Genomic DNA, 16,903 nt, shown 5'->3' on the forward strand with positions numbered 1-16,903 from the left:
TTTTCTTAAGGTTTATCAAACACACAAGAAGAAAGCATAAAAGGAAATAAACTAGCATGGATGATACAATGAAAAAGTATGAGCACCGACATCTAGCAATGAGTGTGTGTGAACATAAATGTAATGTCGGTGAGAAATACGTACTCCCCCAAGCTTAGGCTTTTGGCCTAAGTTGGTCTATGGCCACAACTGGCCTGGCTGATATCCATAATAATAGTTGTTGGGGTTGTACTGTGATGAAGAAGACTCTGACTGCCATTGGCTGACAGCCATCTCCGGATCCCAAGAATAAATAGATTGTCGTGGAGGCTCCTCTTATGGTTCCGGTTCTGGGGCTGGTGCAGGGTTCCGATAGGCGTGAATAGCCGCCAACGGAACAAGGTACGTGCCTACAGTCAAATCAAACAAAGAAGGAGCAGGTAAGGTAATAGTCTCAGGATGATGTTTATTAAAGAACAATTGATATTTAAGCTCTCGTTACCTATTCTTAACAATAAAATCATGTGCTACCATACTTTTATAATCTAAACAAACATGAGGCAGCACCTTTTCTTCCTTCTCATAATGCCTAATAGGTATGTTAAAATGTGCAGCGAGGCGTGAAGCATAAATGCCTCCAAAGATGGGACCCTTAGTATGGTTCATACTTAACTGTCTAGCAATAATGCCGCCCATAGTAAAAGAGTTATCACCTATAAAACGTGGTGCAAAATAATAATATCAGGGATACTCAGGTTTCCATAGTTTCCGCGACCAATTAAGCAACGACTAGCAAATAATGCAAAGTAGCGTAAAACAGGAAAATGTATGCTAGTGATTCGTGCATCGGAAACCTTTCTTGTTTCCCCTACAGTGATAGTGTCAATAAATCCCTCCACATCATCACGGTGTGGTTCTTCTGTCTTGCCCCCAAAAGGGACTAAACAAATCCGACAGAAATCATAAAGTGACATCTCCTTATGCTCATCATATAAATGAAATTCCACCATAGGTGGTGAGTTCTTAGAATGAAAATGAAAGTTTTGTATAAAGGTATTTGTGAGCAAGAGATACTGATCGCATTGGTCATGGACGAAAGCGGTAAGGCCTGCAGTCTAAGCCAACTCATGAAAATCTTCATAAATCCCGGCTGCTCTGAAGAAATCCTCGAAAGGCTATTCACACGCCCGAACCTCCGCGGTGCGAGGAAAATTATACTTAGGCTTTGGTGCCTTTTCCTTTGAGCTTTGGCTCGATGAGCCCCTCAATAATCTCCTCGTTATTTTCTGAAAAATTCTGAAATTCTTAGTAACTTCAAAATAAAAGTAAACCAAACTCAATAATATTGATGGCAACCACTCCTACAAGTGCCTAGAGCCTATATCATTCATCAAAACTACTTTTGACCATATAAATTTGACATGCAAGCTCAAGAACAGGGTCACCTAAGCAGCAAAAATTTGCAATGAATAAAGCACTAGAACAAAAACTAATTGGACCAATGGAGGAGTCACATACTAAGGAACAATCTCCCCAAGCAGTTTTGTGAGAGGTGCTTTGAGCAAGGAGATCGAAAATGGCAGCAAAGATGGCTGGAACTCGTGCTTGAGTTGGTTTTTCGTGTTTTTGGAAGGAAGAAGAAGAGGATGGGTGCAGGAATAAGTGGAGGAGGGCCACCGTGGGCCCATGAGGCAGGGGGCGCACCTAGGGGGTAGGGCACGCCCTCCACCCTCGTGACGAGGTGGCAGCTCCCCCCCGGTAATTTTTGCACCATAAATCCTCAAATATTCCCGAAAAAATCATATTAAATTGGCATGTCATTCTGAGGACTTTTATTTTCGGGACATTTTTATATTGCACGGGTAAATCAGGAAACAGACAGAAAAATACTATTTTTACTTTATTTCAACTAAATAACAGAAAGTATAGAGAGGATACAGAAGGTTGTGCTTCTAGTTTCATCCATCTCATGCTCGTCAAAAGGAATCCACTAACAAGGTTGATCAAGTCTTGTTAACAAACTCATTCCGATTAACATGAAACCGGAGAAATTTTGAATAACACTAGGTTACCTCAACGGGGATATGCACATCCCCAATAATAAGTATATCATATTTCTTCTTGACAGTAGGAAGAGGAAATTCAAAACCTCCAAATATAATCGATGGAATTTTTCCGATAGAATTGATACTATGAACTTGAGGTTGTTTCCTCGGAAAGTGTACTGTATGCTCATTACCATTAACATGAAAAGTGACATTGCCTTTGTTGCAATCAATAATAGCCCCTGCAGTATTAAGAAAAGGTCTTCCAAGAATAATAGACATACTATCGTCCTCGGAAATATCAAGAATAACAAAGTCCATTAAAATAGTAACGTTTGGAACCACAACAGGCACATCCTCACAAATACCGACAGGTATAGCAGTTGATTTATCAGCCATTTGCAAAGATATTTCAGTAGCTGTCAACTTATTCAAGTCAAGTCTACGATATAAAGAGAGAGGCATAACACTAACACCGGCTCCAAGATCACATAAAGCAGTTTTAACATAGTTTCTTTCAATGGAGCATGGTATAGTAGGTACTCCTGGATCTCCAAGTTTCTTTGGTATTCCACCCTTAAAAGTATAATTAGCAAGCATGGTGAAAATTTCAGCTTCTGGTATCTTTCTTTTATTTGTAACAATATCTTTCATGTACTTAGCATAAGGATTCATTTTGAGCATATTAGTCAATCGCATACGCAAAAAGATAGGTCTAATCATTTCAGCAAAGCGCTCAAAATTCCCATCATCCTTTTTCTTAGATGGTTTGGGAGGAAAAGGCATGGGTTTCTGAACCCAAGGCTCTCTTTCTTTACCATGTTTCCTAGCAACAAAGTCTTTCTTATCATAACGTTGATTCTTTGATTGTGGGTTATCAAGATCAACAACAGGTTCAATTTCTACATCGTTATCATTACTAGGTTGAGCATCATTATGAACATCATCATTAACATTTTCATTAGGTTCATGTTCATTGCCAGATTGTGTTTCAGCATCAGACATAGATATACCATTTGGATTATTAGGTGGTTCAGCAATAGGTTCACTAGAAGTTTGCACAGTTCTATCATTTTTCTTTTTCTTCCTTTTAGAAGAACTAGGTGCATCAATATTATTTCTCTGAGAATCTTGCTCAATTCTCTTAGGGTGGCCTTCATGATACAAAGGTTCCTGAGTCATTCTACCAGTTCTAGTAGCCACTTTAACAGCATAATTATTTTTATTACTATTCATCTCATTGAGAAATTCCTTTTGAGCTTTAAGTACTTGTTCTACTTGAGTGGTAACCATAGAAGCATGTTTGCTAACAAGTTTAAGTTCACCTCTAATATTAGCCATATAATCACCCAAATGTTTAATCATATCAGCATTTTGTTTTAATTGTCTACCAAAATAAGCAATGAAGTCTTCTTGCTTAAACATAAAATTATCAAACTCATCCAAGCATTGACTAGCAATTTTAGCAGGAGGGATTTCAGCTTTATCATATCTATAGAGAGAATTTACCTTTACTACGTGTGTCGGGTTATCTCTAGAGGTTCTTCAATAAATAAAGGATTAAGATCATATGTTTCTTCAATAGGCGGTAAATTAAGACCATGTATTTCTTCAATAGGAGGTAAATTCTTTACATCTTCAGCTTTAATACCTTTTTCTTTCATAGATTTCTTTGCCTCTTGCATATCTTCGGGACAAAGAAATAGAACACCTCTCTTCTTCGGAGTTGGTTTAGGAATAGGATCATTAATTGGAGCAGGTGCTGGCTCAGGAGCTGGCTCATGAGGTGCCCAATTAATTTCATTTTTCAACATATTATTCGATAAGACTTCAGCTTCATCCGGTGTTCTTTCCGTGAAAAGAGAACCAGCACAACTATCCAGGGAATCTCTGGAAGCATCGATTAGTCCATTATAAAAGATATCAAGTATTTCATTTTTCTTAAGAGGATGATCAGGCAAAGCATTAAGTAACTTGAGAAGCCTCCCCCAAGCTTGTGGGAGACTCTCTTCTTTAATTTGCACAAAGCTGTATATTTCCTTTAAAGCAGCTTATTTCTTATGAGCAGGGAAATATTTAGCGGAGAAGTAGTAAATCATATCCTGGGGACTACGCACACAACCAGGATCAAGAGAATTAAACCATATCTTAGCAACACCCTTTAATGAGAACGGAAATATTTTAAGGATATAAAAGTAGCGAGATCTCTCATCATTAGTGAACAGGGTGTCTATATCATTTAATTTAATAAGATGTGCCACAACAGTTTCAGATTCATAGCCATGAAAAGGATCAGATTCAACTAAAGTAATTATATCAGGATCAACAGAGAATTCATAATCCTTATCAGTAACACAGATAGGTGAAGTAGCAAAAGCAGGGTCAGGTTTCATCCTAGCATTTAGAGATTGCTTATTCCATTTAGCTAATAACCTTTTTAGTTCATATCTATCTTTGCAAGCTAAAATATCTAAAGAAGCATCTTGATCAAATAAATAACCCTCAGGAATAACAAGTGATTCTTCATCATCACTTTCATCATCATAATCAGATTCAATATTTTCAATCTCTCTAGCCCTAGCAAGTCGTTCCTCGAGAAAATCACCAAGTGGCACAGTAGTATCAAGCATAGAAGTAGTTTCATCATAAGTATCATGTATAGAAGAAGTAGCATCATCAATAACATGCGACATATCAGAACAAATAGCAGAAGCAGGTTTAGGTGTCGCAAGCTTACTCATAACAGAAGGTGAATCAAGTGCAGAGCTAGATGTCAGTTCCTTACCTCCCCTCGTAGTTGAGGGATAAATTGTTGTCTTAGCGTCTTTCAAGTTCTTCATAGTGTCCAGCAGATATAAATCCCAAGTGACTCAAAGAATAGAGCTATGCTCCCCGGCAATGGTGCCAGAAATTAGTCTTGATAACCCAAAATTATAGGGGATCGCAACAGCTTTCGAGGGTAGAGTATTCAACCCAAATTTATTGATTCGACACAAGGGGAGCCAAAGAATATTCTCAAGTATTAGCAGTTGAGTTGTCAATTCAGCTACACCTGGAAACTTAGTATCTGTAGCAAAGTATTTAGTAGCAAAGTAATATGATAGTGATGGTAACGGTAACAAAAGAGTAACGAAAGCAAAGTAATGTTTTTGGTATTTTGTAGTGATTGTAACAATAGCAACGGGAAAGTAAATAAGCGTAAACCAATATATGGAAAGCTCGTAGGCATCGGATCAGTGATGGATAATTATGCCGGATGTGGTTTGATCATGTAACAGTCATAACATATGGTGTCATAGAACTAGCTCCAATTCATCAATGTAATGTAGGCATGTATTCCGAATATAGTCATACGTGCTTATGGAAAAGAACTTGCGTGCCATCTTTTGTCCTACCCTCCCGTGGCAGCGGGGTCCTAGTGGAAACTAAGGGATATTAAGGCCTCCTTTTAATAGAGAACCGGAACAAAGCATTAGCACATAGTGAATACATGAACTCCTCAAACTACGGTCATCACCGGTAAGTATCCCGATTATTGTCACTTCGGGGTTAACGGATCATAACACATAATAGGTGACTATAGACTTGAAAGATAGGATCAAGAACTCTCATATATTGATGAAAACATAATAGGTTCAGATCTCAAATCATGGCACTCGGGCCCTAGTGACAATCATTAAGCATAGCAAAGTCATAGCAACATCAATCTCAGAACATAGTGGATACTAGGGATCAAACCCTAACAAAACTAACTCGATTACATGATAAATCTCATCCAACCCATCACTGTCCAGCAAGCCTACTATGGAATTACTCACGCACGGCGGTGAGCATCATGAAATTGGTGAGGGAGGATGGTTGATGATGACGACGGCGACGAATCCCCCTCTCCGGAGCCCCGAACGGACTCCAGATCAGCCCTCCCGAGTGGTTTTAGGGCTTGGCGGCGGCTCCGTATCATAAAACGCGATGAATTCTTCTCTCCTATTTTTTTTCTCCCCGAAAGCAGATATATAGAGTTGGGTTGGAGTCGGGAGGTCTCCAGGGGGCCCACGAGGTAGGGGGCGCCCCCCACCCTCATGGACAGGGTGTGGGCCCCCTGATCTTCATCTTTGGCAAGGATTTTTTATTATTTATTGTAAGATATTCCGTGGAGTTTCAGGTCATTCCGAGAACTTTTGTTTTCTGCACATAAAACAACATTATGGCAGTTCTGCTGAAAACAGCGTGAGTCCAGGTTAGTTCCATTCAAATCATACAAGTTAGAGTCCAAAACAAGGGCAAAAGTGTTTGGAAAAGTAGATACGATGGAGACGTATCAGTAGGTATGGTGGCTGTTTTGAGGAAGATATAAGGAGGCTTATGTGTGATAGAGCGTATCATATCATGGGGTTTGGATGCATCGGCGAAGTTTGCACCGACTCTCAAGGTGAGAAAGGGCAATGCACGGTAGCGAAGAGGCTAGCAATGATGGAAGGGTGAGAATGCGTATAATCCATGGACTCAACATTAGTCATAAAGAACTTACATACTTATTGCAAAAATCTATTAGTCATCAAAACAAAGTACTACGCGCATGCTCCTAGGGGGGTAGATTGGTAGGAAAAGACCATCGCTCGTCCCCGACCGCCACTCATAAGGAATACAAACAATAAATACCTCATGCTCCGACTTCTTTACATAATGGTTCACCATATGTGCATGCTACGGGAATCACAAACTTCAACACAAGTATTTCTACAATCCACAACTACCCGCTAGCATGACTCTAATGTCACCACCTTTATATCACAAAACTATTGCAAGGAATCAAACATATCATATTCAGTGATCTACAAGTTTTATGTAGGATTTAATGACTAACCATGTGAATGACCAATTTATGTCATCTCTCTAAATAGATATAAGTGAAGCAAGAGAGTTCAATTCTTTCTACAAAAGATATGCCCATGCTCTAAGAAATATAAGTGAAGCAAAAGAGCATTCTACAAATGGTGGTTTTCTAAGTGAAGAGAAACACGCAATCCAAACTTCAAATGATACAAGTAAAGCACATGAAGCATTCTATAAAGCCATACTCAAAAGATATAAGTGAAGTGCAAAGGGCATTCTATAAATCAACCATGGACTATCTCATACCAGCATGGTGCATAAAATAAAAGTGAAAAATAAATGCAAAAGACGCTCCAAGATTTGCACATATCACATGAATGAAACGAATCCGAAAACATACTGATACTTGTTGAAGAAAGATGGGATGCCTTCTGGGGCATCCCCAAGCTTAGACGCTTGAGTCTCCTTGAATATTTACTTGGGGTGCCTTGGGAATCCCCAAGCTTGAGCTCTTTCCTCTCCTCATTCTCCTCATATCGAGACCTCCTCGATCTTTGTTCACTTCATCCACACAAAACTCAACAGAAAGCTTGGTAAGATCCGTTAGTATAATAAATCAAATCACTACTCTAAGTACTGTTGCAAACCAATTCATATTTTGTTTTTGCATTGTAGCTACTAAAATATAACTTTTCCATGGCTTAATCCATTAATAGAAATCGATAGTTTCATCAAAACAAGCAAACTATGCATCAAAAATAGAATCTGTCTTAAACAGGACAGTCTGTAGTAATCTGAACATTCACCATACTACTGTTACTCTAAAAATTCTGAAAAATAGGAAAAAAATAAAATAATTGTATAGAAATACAGTGCAAAAATTTTCAGTGCCATTTGGCGTTCCAGTAAAAAATGTAAAATCGTGCACTACAGCCAAAGTTTGTGTTTTGCACCGCACAAACCAACAAGCAATCTAAACATCCCAAGGCAAATCTTGGCACATTATTTTTATTTTTAAACTTTATAAAAGCACACAACAAAAATAAACGACTCTCTAAAACTTCCGGGTTGTCTCCCTGGCAGCGCTTTCTTTAAAGCCATTCAGCTAGGCATATAGTGCTCAAGTAATGGATCCACCCGGATCCCAAGGTATGTCAAAGCCAATTTTAATTTGGGATTTTTGTATTCGTGCCCCTAGTTGGGTCACACTCGACTGATTTGCCCCTATTTTTTCAACAATTGCGGGTTTTCCCAGCTCACTTCACTTGCCTTGTGTTTTTGCCCTTCCGGGGCGGTTCCGACCAGTGAGCAGTCGCCACGTGGCGAACCGTGATTGGTCGGAACCACCCCGGAAGGGCAAAAACACAAGGCGAGTGAAGTGAGCTGGGAAAAACCGCAATTATTGAAAAATAGGGGCAAATCAGTCGAGCGTGACCCAACTAGGGGCACGAATACAATTGTTCCTTTTAATTTAGTAGTGAGCACAAAGTAACAAATATCATGCAACAACGAAGTCTAACTCTCTTCCTATGCATCGGCATGTCATAAAAGAACAATTCATGCACACCTAGTAAAGGCCAATGCATAGTATAAACAGTTTCTTGCAATTTTATCATATTGGAAACATGGAGAGGCGGAGATGTAGTTCCTCTCTCATAACAATTGCAAGTAGGAGCAGCAATCACATGCATATTATATCTATCAAAATCATCATGTGTAGTAGTAAAACGCAACCCATCAATATAATCCTTAATAAGGGAAAACTTCTTCGATATAGTGTAGTCGGGAGAATTCAAAAAGATAATAGGACTATCATGCGTGAGTGCAATAGCAACAATTTCTGTTTAACATAAGGAACTATAGTAAGTTCATCTCCATAATCATAATTCATATTGGCATCTTGGCCACAAGAATAGCAAGCATCAAGTTCATCAAAAAGGGATATTTCAAACAAATCAACGGGATCATGGCAATTATCATGGCATTCATCCTTCGGTAAGAACGAAGGGACATTAAATAATGTATGAGTTGAAGAGTTACTCTCATTAGAACGTGGTCACGGGTAGCTAATCCGCTCTTCCTCCTTTTGTTCTTCGCTCTCTTCATCGTCTTTTTCATCCAATGAGCCCATAGTTTCATTAATTTCTTATTCCATAGACTCCTGCAAAATATTAGTCTCTTCTCAGACAGCGGAGACTTTCTCAATAAATTCATCAATATCATAATTGTATTTATAATTCTCATAGCAATATTTAAGGATAGCTAAATTTTCAGGTCTATAAACTGAATCATCAAAATCTTCAAACTCTTTAAACAAAGATTCAATTTTACAACCACCCTTAAAAGCAATAAATTCTTCTATTCATTCCACATCATAGTAATCATATATACCATTAGCATAAGAAGCTAAGGTTTCATTATCATTAAAAGTGCATGAAAAGGGAAGGTGTGGAGCCTTCATCCTAGAGCAACAAGTATAATCATATCTCAAGCATAGTTGTCGAGCATACGAATGCAACATATAAATTTGATCCCATAATAATTTCCCTTTTTGAGTCAAGCGATAATCCCTAAAGTATTCACGTTGATCCAACGTGTCTCCCATTACATAATTGAATGGGGTTTTCTCAGGATTATTAAAGTAGTGTATAATATCTTTCACATAACGAGCATCGAGGGTTTTAGGAGGTTCCCCATCTCCATGAGTAGCAAGTAAACCTATTTTTTTTGGTATTTCGTGTTCCATATCCATAACTAAAGATAGAGAACAACTTAGAACAGAAAATAAAAATTACTTAGTGATAAAGCAAAGAAGCACACACGAGAATATTCACCCCACGCTATAACTCCCCGGCAATGGCGCCACAAAAAGGTCTTGATAAGCCACAAGTATAGGGGATCAATTGTAGCCTCTTTCGATAAGTAAGAGTGTCAAACCCAACGAGGATCTAAAGGTAGAACAAATATTCCCTCAAGTTCTATCGACCACCGATACAACTCTACGCACGGTTGGCGTTCTCTTTACCTAGAACAAGTATAAAACTAGAAGTACTTTGTAGGTGTAACGGGATATGTTTGCAAGAATATAAAGAGCACGTAAATAAAAACTAGGGGCTTTTTCAGGTAAAGAAGCAATAAAGTTAGTATAGCAAGTGTGGAAAAGTGGTGGTAGGAGTTGCGAAATTGTCCCTAAGCAACTGACTACTTTACTAGACCGATAACAAGTTTTATGTGGGAGAGGCCACCACTAGCATGTCATCCCTGACTTGGAATTCTATGCACTTATGATTGGAACTATTAGCAAGCGTCTACAACTACTAACATTCATTAAAGTAAAACCCAACCATACCATTAAGATATATTGGTCCCCCTTCAATCCCGTATGCATCAATTTCTATGCTAGGTTGAAGCTTCTGTCACTCTTGCCATCCAATACATAGTCCTATCAACATACAACTAACCCTATGGTGTGATCCACGCGCGCACTCATATGATGGGCACCAAAGGACAGCAACATAACCACAAGCAAATTAAACCAATCATAGCAATTCACCAATTAGCGATAGGGCAACGAAAATCTACCCAGACATCATAGGATGGCAACACATCATTGGATAATAATATGAAGCATAAAGCACCATGTTCAAGTAGAGGGAAAAGAGGGTTGCGGGAGAGTGGACCGCTGTAGATAGATGGGGGAAGGTGATGAAGATGTTGGTGAAGATGACAGAGGTGTTGGTGTAGATCGCCGTCACACGATGATGGCCCCGGCAGCGTTCCGGCGCCACCGGGAGAGAGGGGAGAGAGCCCCCCTTCTTCTTCTTCTTCTTCCTTGACCTTCTCCCTAGATGGGAGAAGGGTTTACCCCCTGGTCCATGGCTTCCATGGCGGCGGAGGGGCGGGAGCCCCTTCGAGATTGGATTTGTCTCTTTGTCTCTCTCTGTTTCTGCCTTTCAAATTATGGCCTTTCACTGTTTCTTATATTGCCAGAGATCCTAACTCCGATTTGGCTGAAATTTTAACACGATTTCTATCCGGATATTGGCTTTCTTGCGGTGAAAGAAGGGCACAAACCGCCTTACGGGGTAGCCACGAGGGTCAGGGGCACGCCCACCACCCTGGGGCGCGCCCCCCTGCCTCGTGGCCCCCTCAGGCATCGTCTCGCATTGATTCTTCTTCCCAAAAATCACATATATTCCAAAAAAATCTCCGTCAGTTTTTATCCCATTTGGACTCCGTTTGATATGGATTTTCTGCGAAACAAAAAACATGCAACAAATAGGAGCTAGCACTAGGCACTGGATCAATATGTCAATCCCAAAAATAGTATAAAAAGTTGCCAAAAGTATATAAAAGTTGTAGAATGTTGACATGGAACAATAAAAAATTATAGATACGATGGAGACGTACCAAGGCATACCTCGAGGAGGTACGCAAATTCGAGAAACGATTCTTGGGCCTAGAATTGCAGCACGTGCCATGCGGCACAAACAAGAAGGTGGACGACGTCGCCAAGAGGGCGTCCCGGCGTCTACCTTAGGAGCCTAGCGTCTTTGAGGAGCGGCTCTTCAAGCCATTGGCAGCTCCCCCTGCTACGGGGCCTGCGTCTCCTCAGGAGGAGCTCCCTCTAGCACCCCCCCTCAAGTGCCCCTGCTTGGGGATCGACCTCGGGAGCCCGCCTGCTCCTCGCGCTTGAGCCTCGGGAGGGGTGCTGGACTAAGGAATTCAAGGCATACCTACTCCGAGGCACCTTGCCGGAGAAGGAGGAAGACGCGGAGCGTGTGGCCCGTCAGGCCACTGCATACTGCATTCAGGACAGTGAGCTCTACCAGAAACGGCCAAACGATGTTTCTCTATGATGCATCTCTAGGGAGTTGGGATGCGAGCTGTTGGTCGACATACATCGCGGGAACTGCAGGCATCACTCTTCATCGCGCATCCTCATGGGCAAGGCGTTCCGTAGCGGATTCTACTGGCCCACGGCGCTCAATGATGCCACCGAGCTAGTAAGATCTTGTGATGCCTGTCATTTCCATGCCAAGCAGATCCATCAGCCCGCTCAGGGCCTCCAGACTATCCCGTTCTCATGGCCTTTCGCAGTTTGGGGGCTGGACATCTTGGTCCCGATCCCTCGAGCGCCCGAGGGCTACCGCTACCTCTATGTCGCCATTGACAAGTTCACCAAGTGGGCCGAGGTAGAGGCCATCTGCTCCATCCCAGCCGGCTCGGCTGTCAAGTTCATCAAGGGCCTCGTGAGCCATTTCGGGGTCCCTGATCCCATCATCACCGACAATGGCTCGCAGTTCACCAGCAACCTTTTCAAAACATATTGTGCTAACCTTGGAATGCTGATATGCTACGCTTCGGTGGCATGCTACCTCTTGAGCTTGTGTTGGTTTTTCCCTTGAAGAGGAAAGGGTGATGCAGTAAAGTAGAGTAAGTATTTCTCTCAGCTTTTGAGAACCAAGGTATCAATCCAGTAGGAGACAACGCACAAGCCACCGAATACCCGCACAAACAAACACCAACTTGCACCCAACGCGATAAAGGGGTTCAATCCCTTCACGGTTATTTGCAAAGTGAGATCATATATAGATGGATAAACGGTAAAGTAATATTTTTGGTATTTTTGGTTTATAGATCAGAAAGTAAAAGATTGCAAAGAAAGTAAATAGGAAACTAAAATTATAGATCGGAAACTTATATGATGGAAAATAGAAGATTATATGATGGAAAATAGAAGATTATATGATGGAAAATAGACCCGGGGGCCATATGTTTCACTAGAGGCTTCTCTCAAGATAGAAAATATTACGGTGGGTGAACAAATTACTACCGAGCAATTGATAGAAAAGCGCAAAGTTATGACGATATCTAAGGCAATGATCATGAATATAGGCATCATGTCCGTATCAAGTAGACTGAAATAATTCTGCATCTACTACTATTACTCCACACATTGAACGACTCCTGCCTGCGTCTAGACTATTAAGTTCATTAGAATAGAGTAACACATTAAGTAAGATGACATGATGTAGCGGGATAAACTCAAGCAATATGATGAAAACCCCATCTTCTTATCCTCGATGGCAACAATACAATACATGTCGGTTCCCCTTCTGTCACTAGGATCGACCACCGCAAGATTGAACCCAAAGCTAAGGACTTCTCCCATTGCAAGAAAAACCAATCTAGTTGGCCAAACCAAATCGATAGTTCGAAGAGACTTGCAAAGATATCAAGTCATGCATAAAAGAATTCAGAGGAGATTCAAATAATATTGATAGATAAGCTGATAAATCCATGATTCATCATATCTCAGCAAACACACCGCAAAAAAGTATTACATCAAATAGATCTCCAAGAACATCAAGGAGAACATGGTATTGAGAATCAAAGAGAGAGAGAACAAGCCATCTAGCTACTAGCTATGGACACGTAGGTTTGTGGTAAATTACTCAGGCTTCATCAGAGAGGCAATGGTGTTGATGTAGAAGCCCTCCGTGATCAAATCCCCCACCGGCAGGACGCCGGAAAAGGCCCCTAGATGGGATCTCACGGGTACATAAGGTTGCGGTGGTGGAAAAGTGGTTTCGTGGCTCCCTTGGAAAGTTTTGGGGTATTTGAGAATATATAGGTGGAAGAAATAGGTCGGTGGAGTCACGTGGAGCCCACAAGGGTGGGGGCGCGCCCTCTGTCCTTGTGGGTGCCTCGTCGCTTCCCTGACGTGTACTCCAAGTCCTCTGGATGTCTTCTGGTCCAAGAAAAATCACCGCGAAAGTTTCATTCCATTTGGACTCCGTTTGGTATTCCTTTTGTGCGAAACTCTAAAACAAGGGAAAAACAGGAACTGGCACTGGGCTCTCGATTAATAGGTTTGTCCCAAAAATCATATAAAATAGCATATTAATGCATATAAAACATCCAAAAGAGATAATATAATAGCATGGAACAATCAAAAATTATAGATACGTTGGAGACATATCATGGCACACCCTCGGAGCAACGGCCAGGCTGAGCACACCAACGCGGAGGTCCTGAGAGGGCCAAGGCAAGGACCTTCAAGAAGAAGCACGAAGCTTGCGGCAGGGGCTGGCTCGACGAGCTCTAGTCTGTGTTGTGGTCCATCCGCACCACCGCAACCAAGCCGACGGGCGAGACTCCATTCTTCCTCGTCTACGGAGCTGAAGCGGTTCTCCCTCACGAGGTCAGACATCTCTCCACGCGAGTCTTGGCGTTTGACGAGGCATGCCAGGACGCCACGCGGGGGGATGGACCTCGTGCTGGGGGAGGAACGCCGCCGCTAGGCCTTGCTCCGAGCAGCGAGGTACCAGCAGGCACTGCAGCGGTACCACTGCCGCAGCGTCCGCTCCAGGACGCTCGAGGTGGGTGATCTCGTTCTGAGGCGAGTGCTCTCCAGAGAAGGGCTGCATAAGCTCTCGCGCATGTGGGAGGGCCCGTTCAGGATCGCCCATGTCTCCAGGCCTGGCACCATGCGCCTGGAGACACAAGATAGGATCCCCATCCACAATACCTAGAACATTCAGCACCTCTGGAAGTTCTACCCATGAAGCAAGGCCACACGCCTGTGAAGGTCTCCACTCGTGAAACTCTCACGTAATAATGAGTTGGGGTTGTACACGCCTCGGAGTCTCCTGAGTGTCGCCCCTGGGCCTCACGGGGGCTCCCACCCACGTCCTAGTGGAGGCCCCATGCTCCGCACTGGTGGGAAGACAAGAAGACTAGTCTACGTGCCGGACGCGGCTGTTCTTTTGCTTGCTTTCTCTAGCTGGTTTGCAACATATTGAGTGAAATTTGGTGCTTTCGAGTCTTTCGTTTGCCAGAGTTGGGATTTTCCTCTCCTTCCGCTTTTGTTCGCTTTTCTAGCCGAGTCTCGGGAGGAGCGGCAGTTGCATGTCGCTCTTCCTCACGCGTCCCGCACGCGGGGGCTAGGTGCGGTGTGCATGCCTGGGCTTTCCCGCGACCACACCTCAGCAACACCTTGCCGCCACAGCTCGGCGCCCTTAATCCTTGCGAGACGCCCTCGAGCGAGCTCATGGACATGTGCGCCCTCTTAAGTCCTGCCCCCGGGCATCGCGACGTGGCGCGCTAACCACAACCAATCCATGCTAAGGAGCTTGTCCGAGGTAGGACGGGGCACCTCATGAGGTTTTCTAACCTTGAAGATACACGATGTCTCTTAAGGACCAACGACCCTCGGGTCCTCAAGAAGAAGGCTCCGGAGGATGCCTTTGGAAAGGCACACCCCCATGACAAAAGAGTCGACCACAAGCACATCGAACTAAGTACCCCGAACATACCTGGTAGAAACACGGATATCATAGCATAATATAAAGATAAGGAGCATAGCATAACAATGCAAGCAAATAGTTCATTACACACCCCACCAAAGCCCTCTACTTTTTTGATGCAGGATAAAAGAAAAAAAAGCAAAAGCAGGCCACACGACTGCAACAGCTCCCGAGGCCAGACTCCAACTGTGCACGAGCTCAGTCCGAGTCTTCCTCCTGCTTCACCGGGGCGCGATAGCGAGGCGGCTCGTTGCCTTCCCTGATCCGAGCCCGGCGGCGTGATGGTTCGTCGTAGCTGCCTGATACGTCCATTTTGCATCATGCTTTTATATCGATATTTATCGCATTATGGACTGTTATTTCACTTTATATCACAATACTTATGGTTATTCTCTCTTATTTTACAAGGTTTACATAAGGAGGGAGAATGCCGGCAGCTGGAATTCTGGGCTGGAAAAGGAGCAAATATTAGAGACCTATTCTGCGCAACTCCAAAAGTCCTGAAACTCCACGGAACGTCTTAAAATAAATAAAGAAAAATCCTTGCCAAAGATGAAGGCCAGGGGGCCCACACCCTGCTCATGAGGGTGCCCCCCCTAGGGCGTGCCCCCTACCTCGTGGGCCCCCTGGTGGCTCTCCGACGCCCATCTTCTCCTATGTGAAGTCTTTCGATGAGAAAAAAATAAGAAGGAACTTTTCGAGACGAGACTCCGCCGCCATGAGGCGGAACCTTGGCGGATCCAATCTAGAGCTCCGGCAGAGCTGTTCTGCCGGGGATACTTCCCTCCGGGAGGGGGAAATCATCACCATCGTCATCACCAACGCTCCTCTCATCGGGAGAGGGAAATCTCCATCAACATCTTCACCAGCACCATCTCATCTCCAAACCCTAGTTCATCTCTTGTACCCAATTCTTGTCTCACAGTCCAGGATTGGTGCTAGTAGGTTGCTAGTAGTGTTGATTACTCCTTGTAGTTGATGCTAGTTGGTTTATTTGGTGGAAGATCATATGTTCAGATCATATATGCATATTATTACCCCTCTGATTATGAACATGAATATGCTTTGTGAGTAATTATGTTTGTTCCTGAGGACAAGGGAGAACTCTTTCTATTAGTAGTCATGTGAATTTGGTATTCGTTTGATATTTTGATAAGATGTATGTTGTCTAGCCTCTAGTGGTGTTATGCGAACGTCGACTACATAACACTTCACCATTATTTGGGCCTAGAGGAAGGCATTGGGAAGTAATAAGTAGATGATGGGTTGCTAGAGTGACAGAAGCTTAAACCCTAGTTTATGTGTTGCTTCGTAAGGGGCTGATTTGGATCCATATGTTTCATGCTATGGTTAGGTTTACCTTAATACTTTTGTTGTAGTTGCGGATGCTTGCAATAGAGGTTAATCATAAGTGGGATGCTTGTTCAAGTAAGAACAGCACCCAAGCACCGGTCCACTCACATATCAAGTTATCAAAGTATCGAACGCGAATCATATGAACCTGATGAAAACTAGCTTGACGATATTCCCATGTGTCCTCAGGAGCGCTTTTCCTATTATAAGAGTTTGTTCCGGCTTGTCCTTTGCTACAAAAGGATTGGGCCACCTTGCTGCACTTTATTTACTTTTGTTACTTGTTGCTCGTTACAATTTATCCTATCACAAAACTATCTGTTACCACTTATTTCAGTACTTGCAGAGAATACCTTGCTGAAAACCGCTTACCATTTCCTT

The sequence above is a fragment of the Triticum urartu genome, chromosome 1A (genome assembly GCF_056163025.1).
Source record: "Triticum urartu cultivar PI428250 chromosome 1A, HENAU_Tu73, whole genome shotgun sequence".
NCBI classification, from domain to species: Eukaryota; Viridiplantae; Streptophyta; class Magnoliopsida; order Poales; family Poaceae; genus Triticum; species Triticum urartu.